Source organism: Vicia villosa, unplaced genomic scaffold, assembly GCF_029867415.1.
Source record: "Vicia villosa cultivar HV-30 ecotype Madison, WI unplaced genomic scaffold, Vvil1.0 ctg.000113F_1_1, whole genome shotgun sequence".
In the NCBI taxonomy this organism is placed as follows: domain Eukaryota; kingdom Viridiplantae; phylum Streptophyta; class Magnoliopsida; order Fabales; family Fabaceae; genus Vicia; species Vicia villosa.
In genome coordinates this window covers 1,124,287-1,132,310 of record NW_026705021.1, presented here as the reverse complement: position 1 = coordinate 1,132,310, position 8,024 = coordinate 1,124,287, and the positions used below count along the sequence as shown (strand labels likewise).

The 8,024-nt window shown below is 33.5% G+C and overlaps 1 non-coding gene across 1 annotated transcript; it reads right to left on the bottom strand.

Moving 5' to 3' along the window:
• Nucleotides 1-3,424: 3,424 nt before the first annotated feature.
• LOC131624289 (small nucleolar RNA R71) lies at nt 3,425-3,531 on the bottom strand. Its single transcript, XR_009290562.1, has one exon. It is a non-coding gene; the product is annotated as a small nucleolar RNA R71 (small nucleolar RNA).
• Between the last annotated feature and the right edge of the window lie 4,493 nt (nt 3,532-8,024).

The window sequence follows — 8,024 nt, the reverse complement described above, 5'->3', positions numbered from 1 at the left end:
ATATCTAATATTTTGATAATTTATAAAAACAACTTCTAAAAAAGATATTAAAATATTAATTTTCTTGATTTAAAAATCATAATTAAAAAAATATGATGCGTAATTTAAAAATTAAATAAAAAATAAAATAAAAAACCAATTGGACGCCCAGTCAGCCAAATAGTGAAATAGTGTGAAGATTTCATGGCCAAGTCAGCATGAGGGGGGATACAATTTGGAATCTGGGTTTCTTAAGGGGGGAATCACAAATTTTTTTAAGGGGGGGAAATCAAAACACGCCTATATGGCAGGGGGTAAAAGGTATTTAACCTAAAACTATATTATGTTTTTGACCAAGTCTAGAGTATTTACGGCCATGCTTAACCCCGAGAGACTTGAACAACATTTGATTAGATCACGCTCTGCTACCTCTCTTGGCCTCGACTAGGGGACCATCAGATAACCCTAAAATCACATGTATGTCGATTTCAAATGAAAATCTATTTATTTAGGTATATAAAAGATTTCAAATGAGCTCTCTTGGCCTCGTCTCTTGGCCTTCTCCCTTTATGTCTTTGATTATTCTTTTATTCTTTTCCCACATCCTCCATGGCAACACTTTAAATTCTTCAGAGAATAGATCAAGCATTGTCACAATAACAACTACAAAATATAATTCGTCTCAGTCTGAAACAAATCGACCTCTGTCATCAACCTCTGGTCTTTCGATCTCCATATTTGTCGGCATTGATACTATTATATGAGAATATGGAGTAATGAAATGGTTTAGATGAGGTGAATAGACCCTTTAAAAACAATTCTAAAATTTGACCGTTTCTGCAAAATGGATTATTAGAGGTTTTTTTTCAAAAATGTGTGCAGAAGGTTTAAAGCGAAAATGGAAAGATTCCACTTTTATTAGAATTTGATCGCGTTAACAAATACACAATTCACAAAACTCACATATGATTTAACAATGAATAATTGAACGAGTGTATATTACACGAGATGTGACTTATGCGATATTTCTATTGTGATCGGATTCTAACGATTATAATTTTCGAGAATTTAATCACCGCTAAAGCTCGATTAGGTACCAATTCTAACAAAACCTAACTTTACATAGTGGTTTGTCACCAATTGAATAAACGATAAACTATGCTAAGAATTGAAAACCTAAGCATGCAATATTCTACGAAATATTAAATGTAAGAGAGAGAGAGAGAGAGAGAGAGAGAGAGAGAGTGTGATAACACCAAAAAACACCGCATATTTGACTCGACTCGTGCATGTTTTATCATATAATTTTACTTTTATTTCTAATGTTATGTTGGTGTTTTGCACTCATGGTGCTTAGTATGGTGTTCGCCACAAAGGTAGCCATGACGTGGTTAATGAAACCCACATTCCAATAACTCTAAAGACCTTTTTCCCTCATTTTGAACCCATGGCATTCACCATGAGGTGTATGGCGTTCGTAACACCTGGGAAATCCAGAAAAATCCAACTGCTTTGAACTGGTCACCAACTTCTCCCTTTTTTCTCTCACACGAATCCAGCAACCTTGACTTCATTTTCTAGGATTTTTTAATACTACAAATAAATGTTTAAATTTATTTTCAAGGGTTTTGTAACACTATAAATAAATGTTTAAACTTATTTTCAAGGGTTTTGTAACACTATAAATAAATGTTTAAACTTATTTTGAAGGCATCCAAGCCTATCACAATTTAGGCCATATATTTACCTTTTTGAAAGCTTTATCTCTTCACATCGGGGAGTTATTGCGCTGTTCTAGTATTAAGTTTGGAGCAGTTTATTTTGTAGCAGTTAATGTTGCAAGCATTTACGTCAATTATTTGTGTACCAGATTCAAGACTTATTCGGAGAAGTTTTTATTATCAGTATTGTTTAATTCTATTGTTCATTTATTTATATGCATCTTTGTTGTTTTCCTTCGCAAAATCTATTTCTCAAAAATTTACTTTCAAAATTAAATCGTTATTCTTAATCAATTGCAAGTTCTTGTCTTTACTTTATTTTCAAAGTTTAATTTATTAGTTGCATGTTTTGATTTAATTTTTTTTCCTAATATGTTTAATTCTAAGTTTAAAACAACTACTTCATTGTTTATCATGAATATGTCCAGCTAATCTAATAGTGCTGGAATGTGAGGATTCTCGATTCGACAATACTTTGTCTGTTATTCCTTTAGAATTAATTTTGAGACTGTTTTGGTCTTATCTCAATTTTTCAAGATTAATTTGATCGGTTACTACGAGAGTAGAACCGTAAATATGTCGGGTAAGATTTAAAGTCGTCTGATACTTAAGATTAAATTGTTAAATTTTTTGTTAATAAATACCGCGAGAGCACTTTATTAATTAATTAGGAAAGTTTGATATTTTCAAAAAGTGGTTTGAAAACTATTTTCGGACTCGTTTATAATTTTAGAGTCAGGTTGCCCAAGCGGAACCGGGGAACCCTTTAAAGCCAAATTTTCCAATCAAAACTACTTTTTAAGTAAGTAAAAAAAATCTAATTTCTAAAAAAGGATTGTGCTACTTTAACGCAAAGCGCGCCAGGTACGCGAGAGTGGAAGGTATAAATTAGAGAGTAAAATTCGGTTCCGAATACGCGAGAGTGACGATTCCTTTTTAATTAATTCTTTTTCAAAGAAGAAAATATTGTCTCATAGCTAGTTTTACATAAAAATAATAAGGGTACCATTGATTGATGAGATTCACATTCGAGTGTTACATTTCTGAATTAATTCAAGTTTATTATTTTATTTTGTTTTACCTATTCCAATTCTCATTTCGAATGCCTTAGATAAACACCGTAAAAATAGAAAATGATATATTGACCATTAGGTCTTTGTGGGTTCGACAACCTTTTACATTACTCTAATACACTTTGTATACTTGCAGAAGTAACCCATCAAGTTTTTGGCACCGCTGTTGGAGACTAATTACGTAAAATATCGTAAACCTGTTGTTACACTGTCTCTAATAGTTGAACCAGAAAGATACGCACATGCACGACTGTACTCCAACGAATCAGGAGAGCAATGGCCGAAGAACAAGACCGCAAGCCACTCAAGGATTTTTCCTTACCTTCTAATGAAGAACCTCATTCAAGTATTGTTAACCCTACAATCCCAGTTAACAACTTTGAACTAAAACCCTCTTTGTTGCAAATCATGCAACAAAACCAGCTTGCTGGTCTCTCATCAGAGTACCCAAACCAGCATTTAAAAGTGTTCATTCAACTTGCAGACACAGTAAAATCCAATGGAATTCCTCCTGAGGCAGTATGTTTACGTTTATTCCCTTTTTCCCTCAGAGACAGAGTGAGATCATGGCTAGACTCCCTCCTAGCGAATTAAATCACTACTTGGAATGACCTGAAGAATACTAGATACTTTCCACCAAGCAAGACTATTGTCCTGTGAAACCAAATAACCAGATTCATTCAATAGGATGGTGAATCCCTTTTTGACACATGGGAAAGATACAAAGAGCTATTAAGGGCTTGTCCACACCACGGATTTGAACAATGGTTGATCATTCATACCTTCTATAATGGGCTTCTATATAACACAAAGATGACTATCGATGTTGCCGCCAGCAGTGCACTAATGAACAAACCATATCCCGATTCATACGCACTCGTAGAAGACATGGCACAAACCATTACCAATGGAGGAATGAACAAGCATTAATATAGAAGAAAGAAACAAAAGGAGGTATGTACAAAATTAGAAGCCTAGACCATATGATCGCCAAGATGGACACATTAGCATAAAAGGTCGAAAGCTTAGTCGTTAACCCTACAACTATCGTAGCTGCAGTACAACCCAGATGCAAAATCTATGGAACCCCATGATATATCACTGTCAGGTGCAGTCTTCTAGATGAATCAAGCCTAGATCAAGTCAATTATGTCCAAGGAAAACCTTATTCGAACACCTATAACCCTGGATGGAGGAATCATCCAAACTTCTCTTATAAGAATAATAACTCTACTTTTACACGAAACACTGCATCTCAGAGACCCCCAGGTTTCAAAGCACAAAGAACGACACAACCTATTCAAGCTACCCCTCAGAAAGAAAACCTAGAAAAGATCAGGAAAGCTTCATTTTAGCTCAAACTCAACAAGATAAAGAATTCCTAATTAAAAAAATTTATATAAAGAGCTGATTGCACAATTAGGCAACAAAGTCGATTTTGTGGTAACCCACAACAAGATGCTGGAAACAAAATTTTCTCAAGTAGCGCAACAACAAGCTGCTCAGGCTACCCCATGAAGATCATTCCCTAGATAACCTCAACCTAACTATAAAGGCCATGCTAATGTTATTTCACAGCAAAGCGGAACTACATATGATGAACCTTCTGATCCTAAGTTGAATAGAAATTTTCCAAGAAAGAACAAGCCACAACCACCAAAAGTAAATGTTGTGACTACACCGAAAAACAAGTTGTAGAGGAACTTTTAGAATCAGAGAAACAAAGAGAGGAAGAAATTAAAAATTAAGGAGCAGTGAATGATAACAAAGAGAAACCAACATATGTACCACCCCTGCTTATAAACCTCCAATTCCATATGTGCAAAGGCTCAAACAAACCAAACAAGACACTCAATATAGGGGTGTGCAAAAATATGGTTAATTGAACCATATTTCTAATCTGAATTGCATTGAACTGCAAAAAACTTGAACCATTTAAATGGTTAATGAACTGAACCATATATTAAAAACAATCTAGTTAACCAAATTTAAGTTATAAACCAGTTTAAACTGTTTAACTAACTGTTTTTAAAAACATCAAAAATACTTTTTAGTCAAAAAATTTAGATTTTTTTTTTGAAAATTAAGTTTAAAAGGATATTTTTATTTAAAAAAACTGTAAACTTTTGTCCAAAAAATTATAAAATAGTTAATTTCTTTCTCTAAATATTAAAATAAATTGTTTTTTTTCTGAAAATAAAATAATGCTATAATATTTCAGTTACTTGCACACCGATATGATAAAATACGATAAATGTTATAGGAAGAAAAACAAAAATATAATTAATTAATTTTTCTTTTAAAATTATAAAACTATAATCAATTATTGAATTGAATTAATGATAACTAAAACCAACAATCAAGAAAATGTTTATTCATATAGAAAATTTAGTATTAGTAACCAGTAAAAGTTAAAAAAAAAAGCCTCTTACATTTAAAAAAGTGGATCCGTAGTCAGAAAAAATTTATCCGAAATTATCTATCAAATATCAAAGGGTTGGCTCAGTTGGCAAATGAGCTTTCTCCAAAAAGGGACGGAATCGGCTAGTACCCGGGTTCGATCCCGGCTGGAGTCAAAAACGCCCTGGGGGCACGGTGCCGTTGCCTCCGAGCCCGGGTCCGGATTAGTCACGTGGGGCCCCTTTCCCCCGCGGATACCGGTCGGTTAACACAAAAAAAAAAAATCACAAACTGGAACCAAGGAAAACGTAATTGAAATTCAGGTTACATGTTATAACAAACAAACAATTTTGAAACACTTTATAAAATAAATCTAGTTTATATATAAAAACAATTTTGCAACACTTTATAAAATAAATCTAGTTCTTAATTATATATTGGTCGTAAACTAGTTTATAACTAACAACTGATTATAAACCAGTTTATAAACACAAACTGGTTCTGAACTAATTTAAAACTGAATTGAAACTGTTTTATCAGTTAACTGGTTTTTTATTAAAATGGTTTTCAAAAATTGAATTGAACTATTAATTTGGTTCAGTTCAATGCAGTTCATGAACCACGAACACCCATAACTCAATATAAGAAGTTTGTGAAGGTAACTAAAAAACTCCACGTCGAAATTCCCTTCACTGAAGCTATTACTTAGATACCATTGTATGTTAAATTCGCGAAAGACAACTTAACAATTGATAACATTAAAATATATAGTATATTTCGACTCGATTCACTTTACTTTAAGCTCGTTTTATTATCGTTTTTCTATCCTTATGTTTTATTATGCCAATACTATTTGTTTATTTTACGTTATTGCCAAAAAAGAGCATTAGTGCAAGAAACTAACAAGAAGTGCAAGAATTGAAGAAAATATGAAGAATTGTTGTTTTTGGTGCATGGTGACCGACATGGGGTGGTGGCGACCGCCATTTACACCAACTTCCACACCAGCCACGCTTTAAGCCATGGCGACCGCCATGGACTTCAAAACCTGAAAAGTTAGCAGTAATGTTTGAATCAGTTTCTCCCACTTCCAATATTTTCTCCACTACTTCTTACACAATTTTAAAGCACTCTCCACCAGTTGGAACTTTATAAGTATAATCTTAGAAGTTAGTTTTAGGGGTCCAAGTTTTCTAGTATGATTTAGGCATAAAAGTTACTTTGTAAAGTTATCAAATTCAGAATATTGTTGAACTTGGATCAAACTTTTAAATAAATCAAGTTATTTTATGTCTGAAGTTTCTCCGTTCCAATTCTTCCGTGTTTACTTTACAGCACCGCTTTATTTTCTCGTAAGTTTTCTATTGCTTTTATTTTACCACATTTATTCATCTTAATTTCAAATATTGCGATTGTTATTTAATTTGTTCCTGTTGTTATTTTTCGGTATCCCTGGTTTATCTTTTACCGTATATTAGTGTTGCTGGCGCCTTTACCTTAATTTTGCATGTACTTGTTATATTGCATGCTAAAGCTAAACTAATTTATTCTACAAATATCATGTTCAATTTTTGTTCAAATACCATTATGTATTTGATTTCAATTATGTCCGGTTGAATTTCCAGCCTGGGATGTGAGGATCGTCGTTCCAACGGGACTCGATATTAATTTGGCGTGATTTCATTTCTTAAATTAATTTTCTGGCTTTAATTTTCCAGCTTAATTAAAATGGTTTAACACAAGAGTGATAATCAACTAAGATTTAGTCCAATTAGACTGAGAGGGTAAGGAATGAACCAAATAGTGGAAGCTGGGCATTGATCCTAAATACAGCGAGAGCGCTTTAAGCATCAGTTAGGACTTAATAATTTTTCAAAATACACTTCTAATTGAAATGGGCGAGCGATAGAAAAATCTCATGGTTAGGAGTGTGGCTTTAATCAATTAGACTGGGAGGGTGAGATTGAGTTTTTAAACTTGTTAATTTCTACTGAAAATGATTTATTCTCAAACTTGTTAAGCTGGAAACCACATTCCAGTCTCGCTTTTATCAGTATTTTCTTAATCAAATTTTATTTCTTGTATTAAAATTCCTTTTGCAACTAACAATCCTTTTTGATAGCCTTAGATTTACAAAGCAGTAGTAGATAGCGATAGGATTGACTATTGATCTATGTGGGTTCGACTATCTTTTATATTACTTTGATATTTCCGTGTACTTGCGGATGCATCAACAAACAAGCGCAAGCTTGACGATCCTAAACCATTAGAATGCAACGCAATTGCTGAAAAACATATTAGCCAAGAAGCAGCCAGATCCTAGAAGCTTCTCTATACTGTGTGTTCTAGGAAGTCATGTTATTGATAAAGCACTATTGGACTCAGGCAAAAGTGTGAGTCCACCATATGTGGGTGAAAGCCTTCATGAATTTCTAACATTTACCCCTTACCATATGCCCGGTCCTAAGAAACCATCGATAGAGCTTAAGGAATTATCTAAGAATCTGAGATGTGAATTTCTTAATGAGGAACTCACCTGTCCAGTTATAGTGAATGTGAATCTAAATAGTGACGAAACAAATTAACTCTTAGATGTCTTAATAAAATACCCTACAACTCTAGGCTATAATAACTATGACCTAAAGGGGATAAGTTAGTATGTATGCATGTATCAGATTGTGTTGGAGGAAGATTCTAAACCCTATAGAGAACACCAAAGAAGGAAAACCCTATCATGAGTGATGTGGTTAAGAGGGAAGTGTTAAAATTACTCGATGCTAGAATGATTTACCAAATCTCCGATAGTAAATGGGATAGCCCTGTACACGTCGTACCTAAGAAAGGAGGTGTC